This window comes from Macaca mulatta, chromosome 2 (genome assembly GCF_049350105.2).
Source record: "Macaca mulatta isolate MMU2019108-1 chromosome 2, T2T-MMU8v2.0, whole genome shotgun sequence".
Classification (NCBI taxonomy): domain Eukaryota; kingdom Metazoa; phylum Chordata; class Mammalia; order Primates; family Cercopithecidae; genus Macaca; species Macaca mulatta.
Genome location: NC_133407.1, coordinates 63,150,530 through 63,173,075, shown reverse-complemented (window position 1 = coordinate 63,173,075; position 22,546 = coordinate 63,150,530). Strand labels below are relative to the sequence as shown.

General features: G+C 46.1%; 2 long non-coding RNA genes across 3 annotated transcripts in view; one reads left to right on the top strand and one right to left on the bottom strand.

Annotated features, from left to right (window-relative positions):
• Window positions 1-4,961: 4,961 nt before the first annotated feature.
• On the bottom strand, window positions 4,962-16,886 carry LOC144339516 (uncharacterized). The gene is made up of 5 exons (XR_013414545.1): window positions 16,862-16,886; window positions 8,679-8,992; window positions 7,539-7,738; window positions 6,185-6,294; window positions 4,962-5,084 (listed from the first exon to the last, which is right to left on the bottom strand). It is a non-coding gene; the product is annotated as an uncharacterized LOC144339516 (long non-coding RNA).
• Window positions 13,598-22,546, top strand: part of LOC144339515 (uncharacterized) — a 34,518-nt gene continuing 25,569 nt past the window's right edge. Inside the window, exon 1 of one of the 2 annotated variants that reach the window (XR_013414544.1) lies at window positions 13,598-13,940. This is a non-coding gene — a long non-coding RNA (uncharacterized LOC144339515). The remainder of the gene's footprint in view (window positions 13,941-22,546) is intronic. The other variant, XR_013414543.1, reaches the window with a different exon arrangement.

Below are 22,546 nucleotides of genomic sequence, written 5' to 3'. Positions count from 1 at the left end.
TAGACCTGAGGTTTCTTCAATCTCCAGATATGAAGCCTACAGATAAGAGTGCTGACTGAGGCCAAGTAAGGTGGCTCACGCCTGTAATCCCAGCACTTTGGGAGGCCCAGGCAGGTGGATCACCTGAGGTCAGGAATTCAAGACTAGCCTGGCCAACATGGTGCAACCCCGTCTCCACTAAAAACACAAAAATTAGCTGGGCATGATGGTGGGCACCTGCAATCCCAGCTATTTGGGAGGCTGAGGCAGGAGAATTGCTGGAACCCAGGAGACGGAGGTTGCAGTGAGCCAAGACCGCACCATTGTACTCCAGCCTGGACAACAAAAGCGTAACTCTGTCTCAAAAGAGAAAAAAAAAAGAGTCCTGACTAAACTTCCAAAATCGTATCAGAGTGGACCATAAGGGCCTAATATATATCCAGACATCACTTCTTGAAATTCAGTCATAGACTGCTATTGTGATGGCTCCCATTCAAATACAGGCTTCCTTCAGACAGTCTTAATGGATAGGAGCTCACACTCTTTCCAGATGCAGAATGTGTCTTCCAAATCCAAACAACCCACCCGACACTGCTTCTCACAGAGTTCCAGTGGTAGGTAACAAAAGCAATCTATTTTAGCTGTCTGTGGGATGTGATAGCTCCTGCCCAGGTTATGCCTGAGAATTTCATTGTTGATATGGACTCTGGGATCTTTGCTGGATTGGTCAGCTAGCCTGTGCTAGTCATGACTGTCACTACTGCATTAAAGTCAACCCTGGCCTGTTTTTCAGTTTCTGATGTGATCGCAGCATTAGCGATGTAGCGTATCGACACAGCAGTAAACTGTGAAAACGATTGAAGCCATATCAGGAACTGCTAGTGCTGTAGGCAGGACTACTTTATTTTTATTTATTTATTTTTTATTTTTTTGAGACAGAGTCTCAATCTGTCGCCCAAACTGGAGTGCAGTGGCACGATCTTGGCTCACCGCAAGCTCCGCCTCTCAGGTTCAAGCGAAGCTCCTGCCTCAGCCTCCATAGAGTAGCTGGGACTACTGACGTGCACCACCATGTCTGGCTTATTTGTTTGTTTGTTTGTTTGTTTGTTTTTTGAAATGGAGTTTTACTCTGTCACCCAGACTGGAGTGCAGTGGTGCAATCTCAGGTCACTGCAATTTCCACCTCCCAGGTTCAAGCAATTCTACTGCCTCAGCCTCCCGAGTAGCTGGGACTACAGGCGCAAGCCACCACGCCCAGCTAATAGTAGTGGTGGGGTTTCACCATGTTGGCCAGGCTGGTCTTGAACTCCTGACCTCAGGGTGATCCACCCGCCTTAGCCTCCCAAAGTGCTGGAATTACAAGTGTGAGTCACCGTGCCCGGCCAGGACTACTTTATTCAAGTCTGGAAAAATCTACTGTAGTCTTGATGAACCACTTCCCTTTTCATGGGCCACACCGGACATTTGCACAGAAAATTTGTTAGTACCAGCACTCCAACTTCTAACATGTCAGCAATTAAAGTGGTATTCTCTTTTTGTCTGCTAGGATTCATCCGACACTGGGTCAAATTAACAAGCTATGTGGGCTCAGGCAATTCTACAGGTTCCCATTTAGTATGCCCAGTTAATGATTGCAGAAGGGCAAACTTATATACCTTTGATTTTATAATACTAGGAGTGGGAAGTGCTCCCAGTCAGATGTAATTCCATCTAATAATACACTTAGGTAGAGGAGACACAAGCACTTCACATGAAGTCCGTTCTAACTTTCCAATTTTTATCTGAACTTTCACCTTCATCTCATCAATCTTTATACCCCCAGATACTTCCTAGAAAACTGTCACTCAATTAGGACTTCACCAACAGGTTTTGATAACATAATGCATTGGGATCCTGTGGGAAGGACTCCCAAAAGTTTTTCTCCACTCCGTGTCCACTATCCTCACACATATGCACAAGCCCTGGGTCTGCTGTTGAGGATCAGGCCAAGGGACTCTGACCCCTGCATCAGTCTTTGTCCTGATTAATGTGTCTGATCCCTAGCCCCATGATTTGAGGTCACATTTGTCTCTTTTTTTTTTTTTTGAGATGGAGTCTTGCTCTGTCGCCCAGGCTGGAGTGCAGTGGTGCAACCTTGGCTCACTGCAAGCTCTGCCTCCCGGGTTCACGCCATTCTCCTGCCTCAGCCTCCCGAGTAGCTGGGACTACAGGTGCCCGCCACCACGCCCGGCTAATTTTTTTTTTTTTTGTATTTTTAGTAGAGATGGGGTTTCACCGTGTTCTCCAGGATGGTCTTGATCTCCTGACCTCGTGATCTGCCCGCCTCGGCCTCCCAAAGTGCAGGGATTACAGGCGTGAGCCACCACGCCCAGCCTTTTTTTTTTTTTTTTTTAGACGAAGCCTCACTCTATCGCCCAGGCTGGAATGCAGTGACCCGATCTTGGCTCACTACAACCTCTGCCACCCGGATTCGAGCAATTCTCCTGCTTCAGCCTCCTGAGTAGCTGGGATTACAGGTGTCTGTCACCGCAACCGGCTAATTTTTGTATTTTTAGTAGAGACAGGGTTTCACCATCTTGGCCAGGCTGGTCTTGAACTCCTGACCTCGTGATCCAGCCACCTTGGCCTCCCAAAGTGCTAGGATTACAGGAGTGAGCCACCGCGCCCAGCCAGATTTCTCATTTTCATCTTTGCCTTCAGTCTTTTCAAATTCCTGCAAACTCAGGTAAATAGGGTGAATCTGTTTAGGGCCCTTCAATGTTAGAACACCAGCAGGGGTGCCTGTGAGTCCCCTGAACCTTCCATAGGGCTGCAGTATTTCTTTTGAATCATCAATATTCAGCTTTTTCATCCCAGTTCTTTTTTTTTTTTTTTTGTCGGGGGGTGGGGTAGGGGAGGGAGTCTCGCTCTGTCACCCAGGCTGGAGTGCAATGGTGAGATCTCGGCTCACTGCAACCTCCACCTCCCGTGTTCAAGTGATTCTCCTGTTTCAGCCTGCTGAGTAGCTGGGACTACAGACATGTGCCACCATGCCTAGCTAATTTTTGTATTTTTAGTGGAGACGGGGTTTCACCATGTTGGCCAGGCTGGTCTTGAACTCCTGACCTTAAGTGATCTACCCACCTCAGCCTCCCAAAGTGCTGGGATTACAGGCGTGAGCCACCATGCCTGGCCCATTCCAGTTGTTAGTTAATATTTGAAAATTTCTACCCTGCTGGGATAAGTGTCTTGACTATTTCCTTTGACTTTGCCCATTCTTTTGTGACTGGGCATCATTTTCTTGGCATCTGTAAGACCCATGAGGGGAAACTGAGATAACAAATCTGCTATGATTTCTTGAACTGGGCTTGATTTGCAGCAGTAAGTTTCCATGGGATTCCTGTGCAAAAGGAGCTCTCGTAATCACACTGAGGCAGGAGATCAGCAGGACTTGTTTTCTGAGCACTGGTCACAACCCAGCTGATTGAAACAGGATCCGGTCAAAAAGGATGCAGTAAAGAAACTGGCCAACACCACCTAAAACCAAGATGGCAACAAAAGCAACCTCTAGTTGCCTTCACTGCTCATTACAGGCTAACTGTAATGCATTTGCATGCTAAAAGACACTCCCACCAGCAAGTGACAGTTTACAAATGTCATGGCAATGCTCTGGGAAGTTACTTTACACGGTTTAAAAGGGCAGGAACCTCAGTCTCTGGAACTCCCAACCTCTTTTGTAGAAAATTTGTGAATAACCTGCCCCTTATTTAGCTTATGATGAAGGAGTAGCTATAAACACAGCTCCCCAGCAATACCCAAGTGCTGCTCTGCCTATGGGGTACCCTGCGCTGTCTATGGAACAGCCATTTTCTTGTACTCTCTTGTTCTAATAAACTTGCTTTGCTTTCACTTTACTCTGTCAGTTTGCTCAGAAATTCTTTTCTGTGTGAAGTCAAGAACTTTACTGGGCTGAGCTCCAATTTGGGGGTTCACCTGCTCAATATCTAGGTGCTATGACCTGGTTAAGGGACATATGAGGGGATGAACATCCCAATCATTATAAAGTAAGTCCAGCCAGGATTGGATATGTGGCAAATCAGCTGCCTCTTCTGGGGAGGCCACTTAGCATGTAAAGGAGGGAAATGTCGATTTACCTTCTCAGGGTAAACAAACTACAGTGGCGTTTCTCCATTCCAGCAGGCTAGCTGACTCCTCAGGGACAACCTGCCATGTGTTGGGATCACATACAGGCATCTTTTATTGTTCCATAATAAGCTTGTGGGTCCTGCAGCAATCCAGACATGCTCTTCTACTCCACAGCATTCAAAATCTAGAAGGCTGCTCCTCAGTTAGCCACTCTCACAATCCATTTTGGTAAAACTTCCTCAGGAAGTTGCAGATACCTATCAACAAATGAGACATTCCTTCACATTTTATCCTCTGCTTTAGTAGTTTCTTGGGTTTGCACAGCCTTGCCATCCTGACTTTGCAACAGTGTTATCTGTTGTTCAGGCACAATTTTTCCCTTAGAGAGTGGTCCTGAGACTAATAACCATAGCTCTGACCAGCTGAAATGCAAGCGTAGCACAGCACCGGAATCTGTCCCAGCACTCTCCTTTACTGTCATTTTAGCTATTACAGATAAAAACCACTGAAGGAGGCCAGGCATGGTGGCTCACGCATTTAATCCTAGCACTTTAGGCGGCCAACTGAGGTGGGTGAATCATTTGAGGTCAGGAGTTCGAGACCAGCCTGGACAACATGTCGAAACCTCATCTCTACTAAAAATACAAAAAAATTAGTCCGGTGTGGTGGTGCATGCCTGTAGTCCCAGCTACTCGGGAGGCTGAGGCAGGAGAATGCTTGAACCTGGAAGGTGGAGGTTGCAGTGAGCCAAGATTGCACCACTGCACTCTAGCCTGGGTGACAGAGTAAGACTTTGTCTCAAAAAAAAAAAAAAAAAAAAAAAATCACTGAAGGATTTACACTTTACTTTGTTTCTCATTGTTTTCCATTTATTTATGTATCTGAAGAGTCAACACCTTGGGAGTTGGGGTCATCATTTCTCAGTCCCATTGACAACTACGCCTTCAGTAACAGACATCAGGGCAGCTGCTGTCTTGTTCCTGTTTTGAGAGACAAGACAATTAAATTGTGGAGAGGTTATGTAGCTCGTTCAAGGTCACACAGCAAGAAAATGACAGAGGTGGTATTTGAAACCACACTTATCTGACTTCAAGGGCTTCTCCTTAAGCTTTAGCAACACTTTCTCCTGTGAACAGATTCTAAACCTTAAAAACTAGAAGCTGCTCATGCCTGTAATCCCAGCACTTTGGGAGGCTGAGGTGGGAGGATCTATTGAGCCCACCAGCTTGAGACCAGCCTGGGCAACATCATGAGACCCCCAGCTCTTAAAAGAAACCTAGCTGAGTGTAGTGGCATGCTCCTCCTGTTCCAGCTACTCAGGAGGCTGAGGTGGGAGGATTGCTTGAGCCCAGGAGTTTGAGGCTGCAGTGAGCCCTGATCATGTCACTACACCTCAGCCTAGGTGACAGAGGAGACCTTGACCCCTCAAAAACCACAAAGAAACAAACAAAAACCCTAGAAGCTTCTCCCATCCCACTGAGCATTCCTTACATTATTCCATGGGTATTCTACTTTTGAGGCATAGCCCTCTTTTCTCTTTGGGAAGGCGCAGTCCTCTTGATCTCTTTCAGTTTTGCATGTGTTTGGGGGCCAGAACATCCTTTGGTCTCTCTTTTGGGCTTCTTGTCTGTTTGTACCCAGGACCTCTGCTGGGCACAACATGGCAGTTCAAGTAGACCAATGATTCTCAGCCTTGGCTGAACCTTGGAATCACCCAACGACCTTTAAAAAATACGAATGCTGCTCCGGACGGGTGTGGTGGCTCACGCCTGTAATCTCAGCACTTTGGGAGGCCAAGGCAGGTGGATCACGAGGTCAGGAGTTCAAGACCAGCCTGACCAAGATAGTGAAACCCATCTCTATTAAAAATATAAAAATTACCTGTGCGTGGTGGCAGGCACCTGTAATGCCAGCTACTTGGGAGGCTGAGGCAGGAGAATCGCTTGAACCCCAGGGGGTGAAGGTTGCAGTCAGCCGAGATCGTGCCACTGCACTCCAGCCTGGGTGACAGAGCGAGACTCCATCTCACAAAAAAAAAAAAAAAAAAAAAAGAATGCTGGTGGGCCGTGGTGGCTCATACCTGGAATCCCAGCATTTTGGCAGGTTGAGGTGGGAGGATCACTTGAACCCAGGAGGTCAAGGCTGCAGTAAGCTGTGTTTGCACTCCAGCCTGGACAACAGAGGGAGACCCTGTATTAAAAAAAAAAAAAAAAAAAAAAAAAGCAAATGCTCAGGTTTCACCCTAAAGACTCTGATTTACTTGGTTATATGTAGTGGGTTGAGCAGTCATTCCTATAAAGGTATGTTCATATCCTATAAGCTGTGAAATTTAACTTGTTTGGAAAAAGGGTATTTGCAGATATAATTAAAGACCTCAGATGAGATTATCACGGCTTAGTCAGTGAGCCCTAAATCCAACTACACGTGTCCTTGTAAGAGATACCCAGAGAAAAGTCCCATGAAGAAGAGGAAGAGATCACGTGAAGACGGAGGCAGAAATCACAACTATGCAGTCACAAGGCAAGGAACGTCGGAATAATCAGAAGCTAGAAGAGACAAGGCAGAGTTCTTCCTTACAGCTTGTGAGGAACTCGGCCCTGCCGACATCTTGATTTTAGACTTCTAGGCTCCAGAATTGTGACAGAAGAAGTGAGTGTGGTTGCAGCCAACACTTTTTTTTTTTTTTTTGTAGTTTGGTTATTGGTTGTGACAGACACAGGAAACTAATACAGTTGGTGGGCAGGGGCAGGGCCTGGGCCTTTGTACATTCTTTTATTTTTAATTTTTTTTGAGACAGGGTCATCCATGTTGTCACGTGGATCAGTACTTTCTATCTATTTGTCTGAAGAAGCAGAGTATGGTAGAAAAGGCTCAGGCTTCAGAGACTATCAGACTTGGGTTGCAACCAGCCACCTAGAAAAGCTCAGAATGTCAGTTCGGTTACTCCACAGTCGCACAGAGGAGGAACAGAATTCCTTTACCTGGAATACAGATGCCTCCTCAATACTCTCTGGCATCTGCTCCCCCAGGGCTAGATTGAAAGGAAACTAGACATCAGAAACAGCGTCTCCCTGTTCAGGGACACAGATACAGGGCAAAACATCAGAACCTCACTGCGGCCCTCTGCTCCTGTCCTACTCAACACTTCATCAGCCCTGATGACAAAGCAGCCACAGGTGTCCATCTGGAACCATTCTTTGTCCTTCCTCAGCCCAGTGTTTCCGGAGGTGCTAATGAGCCCTGGGATAAACTCCCCCAACACAGGCATGTGGAGGGAGATGGGAAGGCAGGAGAGGAAAGCAGCAGGATAATTTATAAATTAAACAGAGAAGCAGAAGCAACACTACAGTTATAGCCCAAACAGCCTTAGAGACACAAACTACTTAAGATATAGATACCTATATGCAGGCCCACAGAGCTTTTTATTTTCTTACCATCAGGTTTATTTATCCTGGCTGTTTTCATAGTGTATCAAATATTTACTCTGCTAAAAAATGATAAAAATACAATTAAGAAAACATTATGATAGCCAGGCACACGTGTGTGCTTGTAATCCCAGCTACTCAGGAGGCTGAGACAGGAGGGTCATTTGAGGCCAGGAGATCCAGTCTAGCTTGGGCAACATAGCAATACCCTGTATTAAAAAAAAAATTAAAATTAAAAATTAAAAAGAAGACATTTTGATATTGCAGAAGCATTTATACCCTAAGCTGAGGAAAACTGCCAGAGGGAGATGCTTCTGACATGCCCTATTCCAGTGGTCCCCAATCCTGGATGCACATTAGAAGTGCCTAGGAAGCTGTTAAAAAGGTACAAATGTGGGCCGGGAACTGTGGCTCACACCTGTAATCCCAGCACTCTGGGAGGCCGAGGCAGGCAGATTACCTGAGGTAAGGAGTTCAAGACCAGCCTGAGAAACGTGGTGAAACCCCATCTCTAATAAAAATACAAAAAATTAGCCAGGCATGGTGGTGTGCACCTATAATCCCAGCTACTCAGGAGGCTGAGGCAGGAGAATCACTTGAACCCGGGAGGCAGAGGTTGCAGTGAGCCAAGATCGTGCCACTGCACTTCAGCCTGGGTGACAGAGCGAGACTCTGTCTTGGAAAAAAAAAAAAGGTGTACAAATGTGGCCAGGTGTGATGGCTCAGTCTATAATTCTAACACTATGGGAGACCGAGGCAGTAGAATCACTTAAGCCTGGGAGTTTGAGACCAACCTGGACAACATAGTGAGACCCCCGTCTCTGAACCATCTCTGAAAAAAAAAAATTGTAATTAGCTGGGTGTGGTGGGGTGTGCCTGTAGTCTCAGCTCCACCAGCTTCAGAGTCTGAGGTGGGAAGATCACTTGAACCCCGAAGGTCAAGGCTGTAGTGAGCTGTGATCATGCTACTGCACTCCAGCTTGGGTGACAGTGAGAACCTGTCTCAAAAAAATAAAAAATAAAAAAAGTACAAAGGCCCAGGCCCACTCCCCGCCCCCACTAACTGTATTAGTTTCCTGTGTCTGTCACAACAAATAACCAAATTACAAAAAAAAAAAAAAAAAGCTTGTTGGCTGAAACAATACTCACTTCTTCTGTCGCAATTCTGGAGCCTAGAAGTCTAAAATCAAGGCGTCGGCAGGGCTGAGTTCCTCACAGGCTGTAAGGAAGAACTCTGCCTTGTCTCTTCCAGCTTCTGATTGTTCTGGTGTTCCTTGCCTTGTGACTGCATAGTTGCAATTTCTGCCTCCATCTTCACGTGACCTCTTCCTCTTCTTCATGGGACTCTTCTCTGGCGGCTCTGCTGTGAAGTCAGCTGCCCACTGTTAGCAGTGCAGCAGTGCAGTGCCTGGTGACCCGGGCACTGGGCTCGTTCCCTCTGTGGAGTGATATGGGTGTCGTACCTGATGGCAACATTACCAAATCGGGCTCTCTAGCCTCTGGAGAGTCTGTGAGCTATCCAATAGATTTTTTTTTTCTGTAATTGTTTTTTTGAGATAGGGACTCACTCTGTCACCCAGGTTGAAATGCAGTGACAAGATCATGGCTCACCGAGTCTCAATCTTCCAGGCTCAAGCAATCCTCCCACCTCAGCCTCCCAAGTCACTGGGACCACAGGTATATGCCACCACACCTGGCTAATTATTTTATTTTTTGTAGAGACAGTACTTCCCTATGGTGCGCAGGCTGGCCTTGAACACCTGGGCTCAAGGGATTCTCCTGCCTCAGCCTCCCAAAGTGTTAGGATGACACGTGTGAGCCACCACGCCCAGTGCCCAGTAGCTTTTGAATAACTGTTTCTCAAACAGTAATCAAACAAATCGCTGGGGGAGTGTGTTGAAATGTAGACTCAGGGCTGGGCACGGTGACTCACCCCTGTAACTTTGAGAGGCTGAGGCGGGTGGATCACGAGGTCATGAGATCGAGACCATCCTGGCCAACATGGTGAAACCCCGTGTCTACTAAAAATACAAAAATTAGCTGGGCATGGTGGTGCATGCCTGTAGTCCCAGCTACTCGGGAGGCTGAGGCAGGAGAATTGCTTGAACTCAGGAGGCAGAGGTTGCAGTGAGCCGAGATCTCGCCACTGAACTCCAGCCTGGGTGGCAGAGCAAGACTCTGTCCCCCCTCCCCCCCCAAAAAAATGTAGACTCAGATTCAGTAGGTCTGGTTGGGCATGAGCCTCTGCATTTCTTTTTTTTTCTTTTTCTTTTTCTTTTTTTTTTTTTTTTTTGTGTGTGTGACATTGTCTCGCTCTGTCACCCAGGCTGATGTGCAGTGGCATGATCTCAGCTTACTGCAACCTCCGCCTCCCAGGTTCAAGCGATTCTCCTGCCTCAGCCTGCTGAGTAGCTGGGACTACAGGCATGCAGCACCATGCCCAGCTAATTGTGTATTTTTAGAAGAGATGGGGTTTCACTATGTTGGCCAGGCTGGTCTCAAACTCCTGATCTCAAGTGATCTGCTGGCCTTGGCCTCCCAAATGGCCTTTAGGGAGAAAACCAAGATTTGCTTAAATATACCACTAAAGATTTCCACCAGCTAATATCAGCATCCAAAAAGAACTTCTTAGTGTTGATTTCTTGGCTGCACCTGCCTTTTCAGGTGTGATAACAGAAGACAGGAGTCTATGATACAGAGAAAACAGACATGGAGAGAAAACTGAGTAGCATCTGTCATATCAAATTTCAACAATGGGGCCGGGTGTGGTGGCTCACACCTGTAATCCCAGCACTTTGGGAGGCTGAGATGGGTGAATCACTTGAGGTCAAAAGTTCGAGACTAGCTTGACCAACATGGTGAAAACCTATCTACTAAAAATACAAAATTAGCCTGGCATGGTGGTGCATGCCTGTAATCACAGCTACTTGGGAGGCTGAGGCAGGAGAATCACTTGAATCCGGGAGGCAGAAGTTGCAGTAAGCTGAGATCGTGTTATTGCACTCCAGCCTGGGCAATAAGATAGAAATTCCATCTCAAAAAAAAAAAAAAAAAAGGAAAAAAAAAGAAAGGAAAATTCAAGCATGGGCTTTGCTGACCGGGATCCCCAAGTACCCCTACTTGGCCAGGCGTGGTGGCTCACGCCTGTAATCCCAGCACTTTGGGAGGCTGAGGCTGAGGCAGGCAGATCACCTGAGGTCAGGAGTTCAAGACTAGCCTGGCCAACATGGTGAAACCCCGTCACTACTTAAAATACAAAAATTAGCCAGGCGTGGTGGCAGGCACCTGTAATCCCAGGTACTTGGGAGGCTGAGGCAGGAGAATTACTTGAACCTGGAAGGCGGAGGTTGCAGTGAGCCGAGATGGCGCCACTGCACTCCAGCCTGGGGGACAAGAGCAAGACTTTATCAGGAAAAAAAAAAAAAAAAAAAAAAAATAGAACTACTCCTACTTGGATCTCAGCTAAAGGAAAAACACCACCTGTATAATTTTATACCTTCATGGGTTTAACCAAACATGTTGGGAAAAACAGTAAACAAATATATTTTTAAACCCCATCTCTACCAAAAATACAAAAATTAGCTAGGCATGGTGGTGCACACCTGTAGTCCCAGCTACTCGGGAGGCTGAGGCAGGAGAATCACTTGAACATTTAGATAAGGAAGTTGAGAAATGTTACAGGATTTCCTCAAGTTCCTACAGCCAGAAAAGGGCAGTGCTGGGTTGGAACTCCACTTAGCAGTTAAAGTTCATGTAAGTAAGCAAAATGCTAGCTTGTCGTCCAACAAAACTATGTGAAAATGAACCCTAGGTCTTCACTTAAAACCCAGCAGCCCTGTGTGAGCTATGTAATCTAAAAGAACCTCAGTTAGCTCATGTGGGAAGCGGGGCGTAATATTTTTCTTGCACTGTTATTGGGATGTGTAAATAATATAATTTGTTGATGCTCTCCAGCCAGAAACCACTAGGAACACATCTATAGTTAAGAAAGTTGGGTTTAATTCTCACTGCAAAGAGGGAAAATGCAAACAATGGGAAATCCTGGGGGTGTCTCAGTGAGAGGATGTTAGAAAATGTTATTAAAGGATTTAGGCTTTGGTTAGCTGCTTTGGGAGAAGTTGAAGAAAGCATAGCTTTTCTCTGGGTTGGATAGGGTCAGGAAACTGGGGTAATTTTATGAATGTGTATCATCATAAATCTTACCCATAGGGAAAGCAGACTACACCAAGTCTGAAGCTGTAATTGGGGCTGAGTGTGGTGGCCCACATCTGTAATCTCAGCACTTTGGCAGACTGAGGTGGGAGAATTGCTTGAGCCCAGGAGTTTGAGACCTGCCTGGGCAATGTGGCAAGACTCTGTCTCCACAAAAAATTTTTAAAAATTAGCCAGGTGTTGTGGCATGTGCTGTGATCCCAGCTACTCAGGAGGCTGGGGTAGGAGGATTGCTTGAGCCCAAAAAGCTGAGGTTGCAGTAAGTCATTGTACCACTGCACTCCAGCCTGGGTGACAGAGCGAGACTCTGTCTCAAAATAAAAGCTGTAACTGGCAATGAAGCAGCAGCCAGTTCTATTAGCCAAGACAACTGCTATATTTGTGTGTACGTGTGTGTTTTTTTGTGGCTTGAACAATGTTTATACTTTGTCTGTTTTCAGATACGATGTTGCAGTGGTCTTATTCTGGTCTAGATCCATCCTGGTCACAGAGGAGTCTTGTCTAACGGTGCTGTGGGAAATTGTTTTTGTTCATGTTCAACAGGAGAACATGGCCCAGGATAGTGCCAGGCCAGATCTATTTCAGAATATACGGTATTCATCCCGGTGCTGGACTCACAGGTGTTGGAACCACAGGGGTTATGACTCTAATGGTGTATACCCAAATGCCATCCCAGACCTCTGAACCACAGTAACACAGGCAGGTGCATTCTGGAGAGGCTAAAAGACAGATGTCCCATCAGGGAGTAATGACTCATTTTCTTCCTTAGCTTCAAACATTACATGAAGCCATTTCCATGAAGTCAGTGGTATTTCAGCCCAGCGAGAATTTTGGACACAGCAAAGAGGGGCCTGCAAGTTAGATGACCTATCTTGTGCTCTGCCGTTGCCTCCTTCATGCAGCAAATATGTAGGGTGTGTCTCAGAGCTGGGCTAGATACTGCGACACCCACCACCTCACGAAAAAGGCAGAGAAGCAAACAATCTAGCTGAAAAAAAACGTAAAAGCACATAGTGTTCAGTGAGGGCAGTGGTGCTCACTCTTTCCTATGTAATGGAATCACCTGTGAATCTTTTAAAACACTAATGGCTGGGGTCCCATCCTACTGAGTGAAGTGATCTGGGCTTCCACTCGGGGCTTCCAGCTTTTAAAAACTCCCTGGGTGATTAGTGTGCAGCCAAGTTTGGGTACTATTGGTTTAATCCATCATTTTTACAGGTTTGGAGAGGGGTTTTGGGGGGTAGGGGTGGAGGTGGGAAGTGGGCAATAGGGGGTGTCACAGATGTCGAATTGGATAAAAACTTTTGTCCCTCAATCCAGGCACTTGCATTTAGATGTAAAACCTGGCATAGTATTTCAGGGTATTTACAGATCCCAGGAAGTGAACCAGGGAATGCCTGTGAGCCGTGTGGTCCCCAAGTGAGAAAAGTCCAGCTGCAGGAGTGTCCACCTCCAATCGGGGTGACAGGAGCTCTCTTGTCCTATCCAGAATGGTGCTGGCCCTTTGTCTCAGTCTTTTTGTGCTGTAATAACAAAGTACCCAAGACTGGGTAATTTGTAAAAAGCAAAACAACAACAACAAACCAGGAATTTATTTCCCACAGCTTCTGAAGTCTGGGAAGTCCAAGCTCAAGGTGAAGTCTCCTCAGGTGGCAGAGAGCAGAAGCACACAAGAGACCAAACTCCCTCCCTCAAGCTTTTTTACAAGAACACTCAGACATTCACAAGAGCTGAACCCTCAAGCCTACTCACCTCCTGAAGGCTACACCTCTAATACGGATTGAACTTTCGCATGAGTTTTGAGGGAGAGCCATTCAAAGCCTAGCACCCTTCGACTTCAGAGAAGCTCCGGCCCTGCTCTCACCAAGCCGGTTCCCCCTAGGCAGAGCGCCAAGAAGCAGCCCAGGCGATCCCAAGGCTCACAAGTGCTCTCATCAGGCTGCGCGCTGGCCGGTCAGTGCACCAGGGCAGGGCCGCCGCCCACGCGCGCTTGGTTCAGGCAGTCCAGGCTGCCCCCACTGGCGGCTACAAAAGCGCGCCGAGTCTTCCTGTCCACCCAGTCGCCCCACATGTCAGCGGTTGGTCGCCTCGCGGTGCAGCGCTGGGCACGCAAGCCCCTCCCGCAGCCATTCGCAGCACAAGCACCACCCGCAGCGACAGAGCTAAGAGCCCCCACGCCGCAGAGGTCGCGCGGAGCAGGTAAGCGCAGCCTCCTGGGTGGGGAGCCACGGAGGAGAAAGGGCGGCTGGGTCCCACGGTCCCGCCAAAGGACAGGCTATGCCCTTTCAGTACCCCCTCATCCCCGGCTCTGTTTCTAATCTAGGAATAAACAAGAAAGTCCTTAGTCTTTGAAAAGAAAATGATTCCCAAATACAAAACAACAACAACAACAACAAAAAAGTTAAAAAGTGAAATATCACATGTTTGTTTGGCTTAAAATAATTATACATGCTTGTAATGAGGGAAATCAAAAATTCACAAGCCTCTTGATTTAAAATAGTTTAAATATCTTTGGCTTGGGATTATGTGGTTACTACCCTTCAGAAACAATGTGCCAACAAAACATACCACAGCTGATGGGAAAGTGGTTTACTTCCCATTAGGTTGCAAATGCCTTAGAAACACACTCCTGGACCACAGCTTCAAGAGACACAAGCAGTCACCTCATCTGCTGGTTTCCAAACTGCCCTGCCAGGAGCAGGTCAGGGACCCCACAGGGCTCCTCAGTAACCCCTCAAAATCCTCTCCCATCAATGGCCCCACCAGAGCATCCCTACTTTTGAATGCTTGTCTAACGCAGGTTCCAGGTAAGATTTCCTTTCACAAGCGACTTCCATGGCTAAGGAGAAATTTAACACTCTAGAACTAGTCCAAGCCCCTCTCTGCAGCGGTTTTTATAAGCAGTGGAGCCATCTTGTAGATTTCTAAGCTTGCTGGAAAATAAAACACTGCTATAAATGCATAGAGCCTTCTCCCTTGTGAAAAGGAAACTCCTGCCAGAGGTAAAAGCAACAGCAAGAATAGCATTGCTCAGAGTAAGGATGGCTAACACCAGTCTTCCTCCTGGGGATTTACATCAGGATTGTAACATATTAGATGTAAATCCACGTGTGGGCTCCAGGGTGGAGCTGGAGTCAAAACCAACTGTTGCTAAAAGCCAAGGGAATTACAACTAAGGAACAAGATGCTTTAAAATATGACTTGTGGCTGGGCGCAGTGGTTCACACCTGTAATCCCAACATTTTGGGAGGCCAAGGTAGGCAGATCACCTGAGGTCAGGAGCTCGAGACCAGCCTGGCCAACATGGCGAAACGCCCTCTCTACTAAAAATACAAAAATTAGCCAGGCGTGGAGGTACATGCCTGTAATCCTAGCTACTAGGGAGGCTGAGGCAGGAGAATCGCTTGAACCCAGGAGGCGGGGGTTGCAGTGAGCCAAGATCACACCACTGCACTCCAGCCTGGGAGACAGAGCAAGACTATGTCTCAAAAAAAAAAAAAAAAAAAATGCTTGTAAGTAAATAATGATACAAAGAAGATACATGAGCAGTATCAAAAGGCAGGTTTTTTTTTCTTCCCTTTATCCATAATTTAGGGATTCTTAAAATAGCTTAAGCAAAATATATCCAAGTTTTTAATCACCACATGCATGATGCTGGGTGGTTAATTTAATTGGTGAAATGGTTTTGTTGCCTCCGTAGAGTAGCAGTATCTATATGGACCAACAAAATCATTTCACCAATTAACAAAAGCCAGTGTGGCCCATTGTTCTCTGTGGCAAGTCTCCTTTAAGAAGTGACATGTACCTGTACTCCTAGCTGCTTGGGAGGCTTGAGGACTCCTTGAGCCCAGGAGTTCCAGGGTACAGTGAGTATAATTTGCCACTGTGCTGCAACCTGGAGGGCAAAAACCCCGTCTCTACTAAAAGAAAAAAAGAAGAAAAAGGAGAAGAAGAAGAGAAGAGAAGGAAGTTTTTCCTTGGTTCTTTGAAAGCTCTTTCTGAGTAGCATTCCTCCCTCACTACAAGTGTAAATGATTCCATGGTGAAAGACAAGAAAAGAACTTCTCCAATAGGATGAGGTGGTCTCATACCAACCAAAGCAACCAAGGTTTGCATACCAACATTGCCAGGTGGGTGAGGATTGCATTCATTCCTAACCTCTTGAGGCTTCAGCATCCCAAGACTAGATGGTAGAAAATCTCAGTAGCTCTCCAGGCAAAGCTGGCCGGGGGCGGGTGTTCAGAACACTCGCCTACCATGTCTGAAAAGCATCCAGAGAGATCATAATGCTTTGACTTCCGATATAACCTTTTGGGGTGTTTATGTACTTTTACATGCTTCAAGGAATAAAAAGTCTAAATAGAATTCTAAGTGCAAAACCTCTCTCTGTACTACTGAGGATTCTCAGACAGAAGAATACATTTGTTAACCATGGTAACAACATATATAATCAAAGTTTTGTATTGTTTTGAGCTTGGTTATAACAATGTGCTACATCCATACACACACACACAGAAGGAAGTGGTTGAAAACCAAGACAAGGAACCCTGTGGTTTTCTGGATCAAGACCAGGATCGACCCGCTCCAGTCCTGCCTGGGCTCTGCTTTCTCCCGTCCCCTCTTTGCCGGTTGAACATCTCTGGCGCCACTTAGTGGTCCCCATGATCCATGCTTCAGTGCCCCAGAGGGCCCAGAAGGCTTAATGTTACCAGCCCGGTCTCAAGTACTAGAGTGACATGACCGCTCCCTTACGGAGCCTGACCAACCGCCTGGATCTTGACGTGCATGGCCTCCTTTCACTCTCACCACAGCCCAGATCATGGGGGGTTTGTACCCATTTCACAGATGGGAACAGAGAGGCTTCAAGTTAGGTTGAGACTTTGCTTACACTCCCAAAGCTAGCCAGCACTGGGACTGGGCTTCCAACCCTTCCTGTGACTCAGCTGCACACACCATCCTTACTAAGAGGATGGCAACCCCTTGCTTACTGTGCATTTGCATTAACTCTCTGAACCCAAGCTTTTAAATAACCAAGCAACACATTCTGTACTATGCATTTGTTATTCCCAAAAGACACAGCTTGATTCCAAATAAAATGACTAAGTTTATTTCCTGCTCACCTTCCAGCACATCTTGGACTTCAAGAGAGATGACGTCATTCAAGCACTTACATAAATTCTGTGTTGCGGCAAGGCTCTGATCCTTTTCTTGTCACTTCTTCAGCATCCTAAACTTGCACATGATAACATCTGTTGTCCTCCATCGGATATCATCAGTATTGCTAATCTACAGTGCCACATTGGCAGTAGTGATTTTTTTTTTTTTTTTTGGAGACAGAGTCTCGCTCTGTAGCCCAGGCTGGAGTGCAGTGGCACGATCTTGGCTCACCGCAAGCTCTGCCTCCCGGGTTCATGCCATTCTCCTACCTCAGCCTCCCAAGTAGCTGGGACTACAGGCACCCGCCAGCATGCCTGGCTAAGTTTTTGTATTTTTAATAGAGACGGGGTTTCACTGTGTTAGCCAGGGTCGTCTCAGTCTCCTGACCTCGTGATCCGCCCACCTAGGCTTCCCAAAGTGCTGGGATTATAGGCGTGAGCTACCGTGCCCGACCTGGCAATAGTGATTTTTATCTACTTTTTCTCCAGGTTCCCAGAAAGAATATTCAACTTAATATCTATTTGGGTGGGAGGGCAGGGTGTTAGTGTTTGCTTCATCTAAAAGTAAATGAGGAATTCAGTATCTCCTCTGACCACTTCAATCACTTATAGACATGTATAATGAAAATATATTCTTCTTACTTAAAAAAGATTACCTGACGTCAGGAGTTTGAGACCAACCTGACCAACATGGTGAAACTCCATCTCTACTAAAAATACAAAAATTAGCTGGGCCTGATGGTACATGCCTGTAATCCCAGCTACTTGGGAGGCTGAGGCAGGAGAATCACTTGAACCTGAGAGGCAGAGGTTGCAGTGAGCCAAGATTGCACCACTGCACTCCAGCCTGGCTAACAGAGTGAGACTGTCTCAAAAAATAAATAAATAGGGTGGGGGTGATGGCTCATGCCTATAATCCCAGGACTTTGGGAGGCTGAGACAGACAGATCACCTGAGGTCATGAGATCAAGACCAGCCTGGCCAACATGATGAAACCCCATCTCTACTAAAAATATAAAAAACTAGCCGGGCATGGTGGCAGGTGCCTGTAATCCTAGCTACTCAGGAGGCTGAGGCACAAGAATCGCTTAAACCCGGGAGGCGGAGGTTGCAGTGAGCCAAGATTGCGTCGTGGAACTCTAGCCTAGATGACAAGAGTGAGACTCTGTCTCAAAAAAATAAATAAATAAATAAATAAATAAAACAAAATAAAAAACTATGCCATGATTGGTTACTTTAACCACATTTATTTACTTATTTTTTTTTAGACGGGGTCTCGCTCTGGAGTGCAGTGCCATGATCATGGCTCACTGTAACCTCTGCCTCCCGGGTTCAAGCGATTCTCCTGAGTAGCTGGGATTACAGGCATGCACCACCATGCCCAGCTAATTTTTGCATTTTTAATAGAGACGGTGTTCGACCATGTTGGGCAGGCTGGTCTCGAACTCCTGACCTCAGGTGATCCACCTGCCTTGGCCTCCCAAAGTGCTGGGATTACAGGCGTGAGCCACAGCGCCCAGCCTAACCACTTTTAAAATATATTTAAGTGCCCCCAATATCACTGCTTTCTAAACTATTTCAAAAACTGAAGGGTAATATTTGTATAATAATAAATTGTTAGAGTGTAATATTCACAGTGGTAATTCAGGTAATGAGTATTTTACAAGGCAGAACTAATTAGGTTGGAATAAAACAAAATCAGACACCAACAATAACTCATGTGTCTCAAATAGTGCCCTTGCCCACCTGTCTTTATCGAAATATTAGCTCTACACACTGACACCACCTTAGGAGCCACTAAACAGAACAGCAAGCACTCTGAATTTTAGTCTCTGTTACACCATTTCCTGGCATTTGGAGGAAAAGCACATTCCACAGAAAAGTCATGGGATGGTACTATGTGTTTCGTATCTGATTTTAACATGTGTTATCTCTTAGGTACAGGGTCATACACTTGGACGGTATGATATTGTGAAATATGTATTTGGTCTTCCTCATCTTTTCCCGACACATATGTCCTTCAATCCTTGGAATCTTCTGTGCTAATGAGGTGACTGGAGGCTGAGGGCCTCTAGATAGCCTCAGGGTGGGAGCTCGTTGTGGGAAAAATCAAGGTCTGATTAGACGGTTAAGATTTTCAGCCCCAGCCCCCAACCTCCAGGGAAGGAAGGGGGGCTGAAAATTGAGTTGATCATTAATGGCTAATGATATAATCAATCATGCCTACAAATGGAAGCTTCCATAAAAATTCAAAAAGAGGCTGGGTGCGGTGGCTCACGCCAGTAATCCCAGCACTTTGGGAGGCCAGGGTGGGCGAACCACGAGATCAAGAGATCCAGACCATTCTGGCCAACATGGTAAAACTCTGTCTCTACTAAAAATATAAAAGTTAGCTGGGATTGGTGGCGCAGCTTGTAGTCCCAGCTACTTGGGAGGCTGAGGCAGGAAAATCAGTTGAATCCAGGAGGTGGAGTTTGCAGTGAGCTGAGATCGCGCCACTGCACTCCAGCCTGGTGACAGAGTGAGATTCTGTCGGAAAAAAAAAAAAAAAGAAAAATTCAAAAGGACTGGGTTTGGAGACCTCCTGGGTTGGTGAACACATCTATGTGCTGGGAGGGTGGTGTACCCCAACTCCATGGGGACAAGCTCCTAGGATCGGGACCCTTGCCAACTTCACCCCATGGATCTCTTCATCTGTATCTTTTATCATATTCTTTATTTTTTAGGCTAGTCAGGTGAAGCTTTATTATATTCTTTAGTAATAAACTGGTAAATGTGTTTCCCTGAGTTCTTGTGAACTGCTCCAGCAAATTAATTGAACCTGGGGAGGGGCATGTGGTAACCTTAATTTGTAGCTGGGGGCTCAGAAGTTCTAGAGGCTCAGATCTGCAACTGGTATCTGAACTTGGGGTCAGTTTTGTGAGACTAGTCCTGAACCTGTGAGATCTAACACTATCTTTAGGTAGGGAGTGTCAACATTGAGTTGACTTAGAGGACATCCAGCTAGTGTCCACTGGAGACCCTGCTGGAAAATGGATTGTTTGGTGTCTGGGGTAAACCTTCCTCACATTTGGTCACAGAAGTATTCTGTGTTGATTGAGTGAGAGCAGAAAAAAAAAAGGAGAAGAAAAAAAAAAGCTTTGGTTTGGGTTTTTCCTCTCTATCTCCTGTATTGCACAAAAGGGCACATATGCCAATAAAATGTCTGCCAATGAAAGCCATTGACCCCATATAAATACTAGCCCTATCATTGAGCTAGTTTTTTCCTTAGCTGGTTGTGCTACAGGGTAGCACAGCTCCCTGGTTGCAGAGTTTTAGTTAAGGATCCTTGAATTATTTCAAATACTGGAGGGGAGCAAGAGGTGAAAGAAACTCTTCTTGCCCTTTCATCTGCAGCAACTATTTATTAAAGTGCATTTAATGTGTTTGCTTGGACTCTTCACCACTTCACAGGTTTCCTCTCTGACCACTTTCTATACTGAAGAATGGGCTCCAAGGGATGGCCCCTGCCACCTAGTGGCTTCCTGATGTATGGCAGATTGCTCCTGGCTTTCAAATTTCCACACTATGAAAGATGCCCAGGGAGCCTATGAAAAGTCCAAAATATGGCCGGGCACAGTGGCTCAGGCCTGTAATCCCAGCACTTTGGAAGACCGAGGCGGGTGGATCACCTGAGGTCAGGAGTTCAAGACCAGCCTGGCCAACATGGCAAAACCCCGTCTCTACTAAAAAATACAAAAAAAATTAACTGGGTGTGGTGGCAGGTGCCTGTAATCCCAGCTACTCGGGAGCCTGAGGCAGGAGAATGGCTTGAACCTGGGAGGCAGAGGTTGCAGTGAGCTGAGGTTGCGCCACTGCATTCCAGCCTGGCGACAGAGCAAGACTCCCCACAAAGAAAAAGAAAGAAAGAAAAGAGAAAAGAAAAGCCCAAGACCTCAGGGCCATCCCCAAACCTACTGTTATCAGATTTTGAATCTATCTTTTTTTCTCTTAAGGGACAGGCACTCACTCTGTTGCCCAGGCTGGAGTGCAGTGGCATGGTCATGGCTCACTGCAGCCTTGAACTCCTGGGCTGAACTCCCGAGTGGCTGGGACCACAAGTGTGTGCCACTATGCCTGGCTAATTAATTAGTATTTATTTATTTTTATATAGACAGAGGTCTCCCTGTGTTGCCCACGCTGGTCTTGAACTCCTGGGCTCAAGCAATCCTCCTGCCTCAGCTTTCCAAAGTGCTGAGATTACAAGCGTGAGCCATTGCACCTGGCTGAGTTTGGGATTTTAACTTGCTTTCCAATATATCTTCTGAGTCAAATGTTTCCCAAACTTAAGTCATTTGCCTTCCATTGTCATGATTTTTCCCATACTCATATGCTAGGTGAAATGTGATTTCCTCAATATTTCTTCAAATTCATAACTAATATAAATGGAACATTGGTATCATTTGCCATATGAAAAGGAGGTCAAAAAAGAAACATTTAAAAATTTATTTTCAGGAATTCCACCTAAAACAATTTTCTATATCATTCTGTACTTTGGAAAACAGTACTTCAGGAGTTCCTTCTGGACACTTCTCTGTGATTGAACACCACATTCTCTGTTTGAAATTTAGCTCCTTTTCTAACAGGTTTCTATGTTTCATGCCGAACTTCCATAGTTCCTTTTGGTGAAGATGCCTTAATAGTGATGCATGGCCTCAATTAGCCATTGGTGTAGGCCTGAAAAAAGAGTGGAGACCAGAAACATCTTACAGTGCTAATAATTATTGAAGAAGATTCTAAGGCCGGGCACAGTGTCTTATGCCTATAATCCCAGCGCTTTGGGAGGCTAAAGCAGGTGGATCACAAGGTCAAGAGATCGAGACTATCCTGGCCAACGTGGTGAAACCCCATCTCTACTAAAAATACAACAATTAGCTGGGTGTGGTGGTGGGCGCCTGTAGTCTCAGCTACTCAGGAGGCTGAGGCAGGAGAATCACTTGAACCCTGAAGGGGGAGGTTGCAGTGAGCCGAGATCACGCCACTGCACTACAGCCTGGCGACAGAGTGAGACTCTATCTCAAAAATAAAAATAAAAATAAAAATAACGCAATGTCCCAACTAGGACTCTTTATGGATCAGAAATTTTAGCTCGAATAAATAGGCCTGGGTTTTTTTTTTTTTGGGGGGGCGCGGGTGGAGGGTGTTGTTTGTTTTGTTTTTAAGACGGAGTTTTGCTCTTGTTGCCCAGGCTGGAGTGCAGTGGTACCATCTTGGCTCACTGCAACTTCCAGCCCCCTGGGTTCAAGCGATTCTCCTGCCTTAGCCTCCCAAGTAGCTGGGATTACAGGTATGTGCCACCATGCCCAGCTAATTTTGTATTTTTATTAGAGATGGGGTTTCTCCATGTTGGTCAGGCTGGTTTCGAACTCCTGACCTCAGGTGATCCGCGCCTCAGCCTCACAAAGTGCTGGAATTACAGGCCTATTTTAAAGTGGCTAATTGAAGGGTAAAATATCGAGAGCAAAAAATCAGTCACATCCATAGGAAAGGCTGAATTCCAAAACAACTGAGAATCAAAAACCATTTCCTTTTGAAAGATAAAGACATGATGGGAAATAATGATCTGTAATGATCATAATTCTGTGTCTTGGAAAACAGTCATCAATGGAT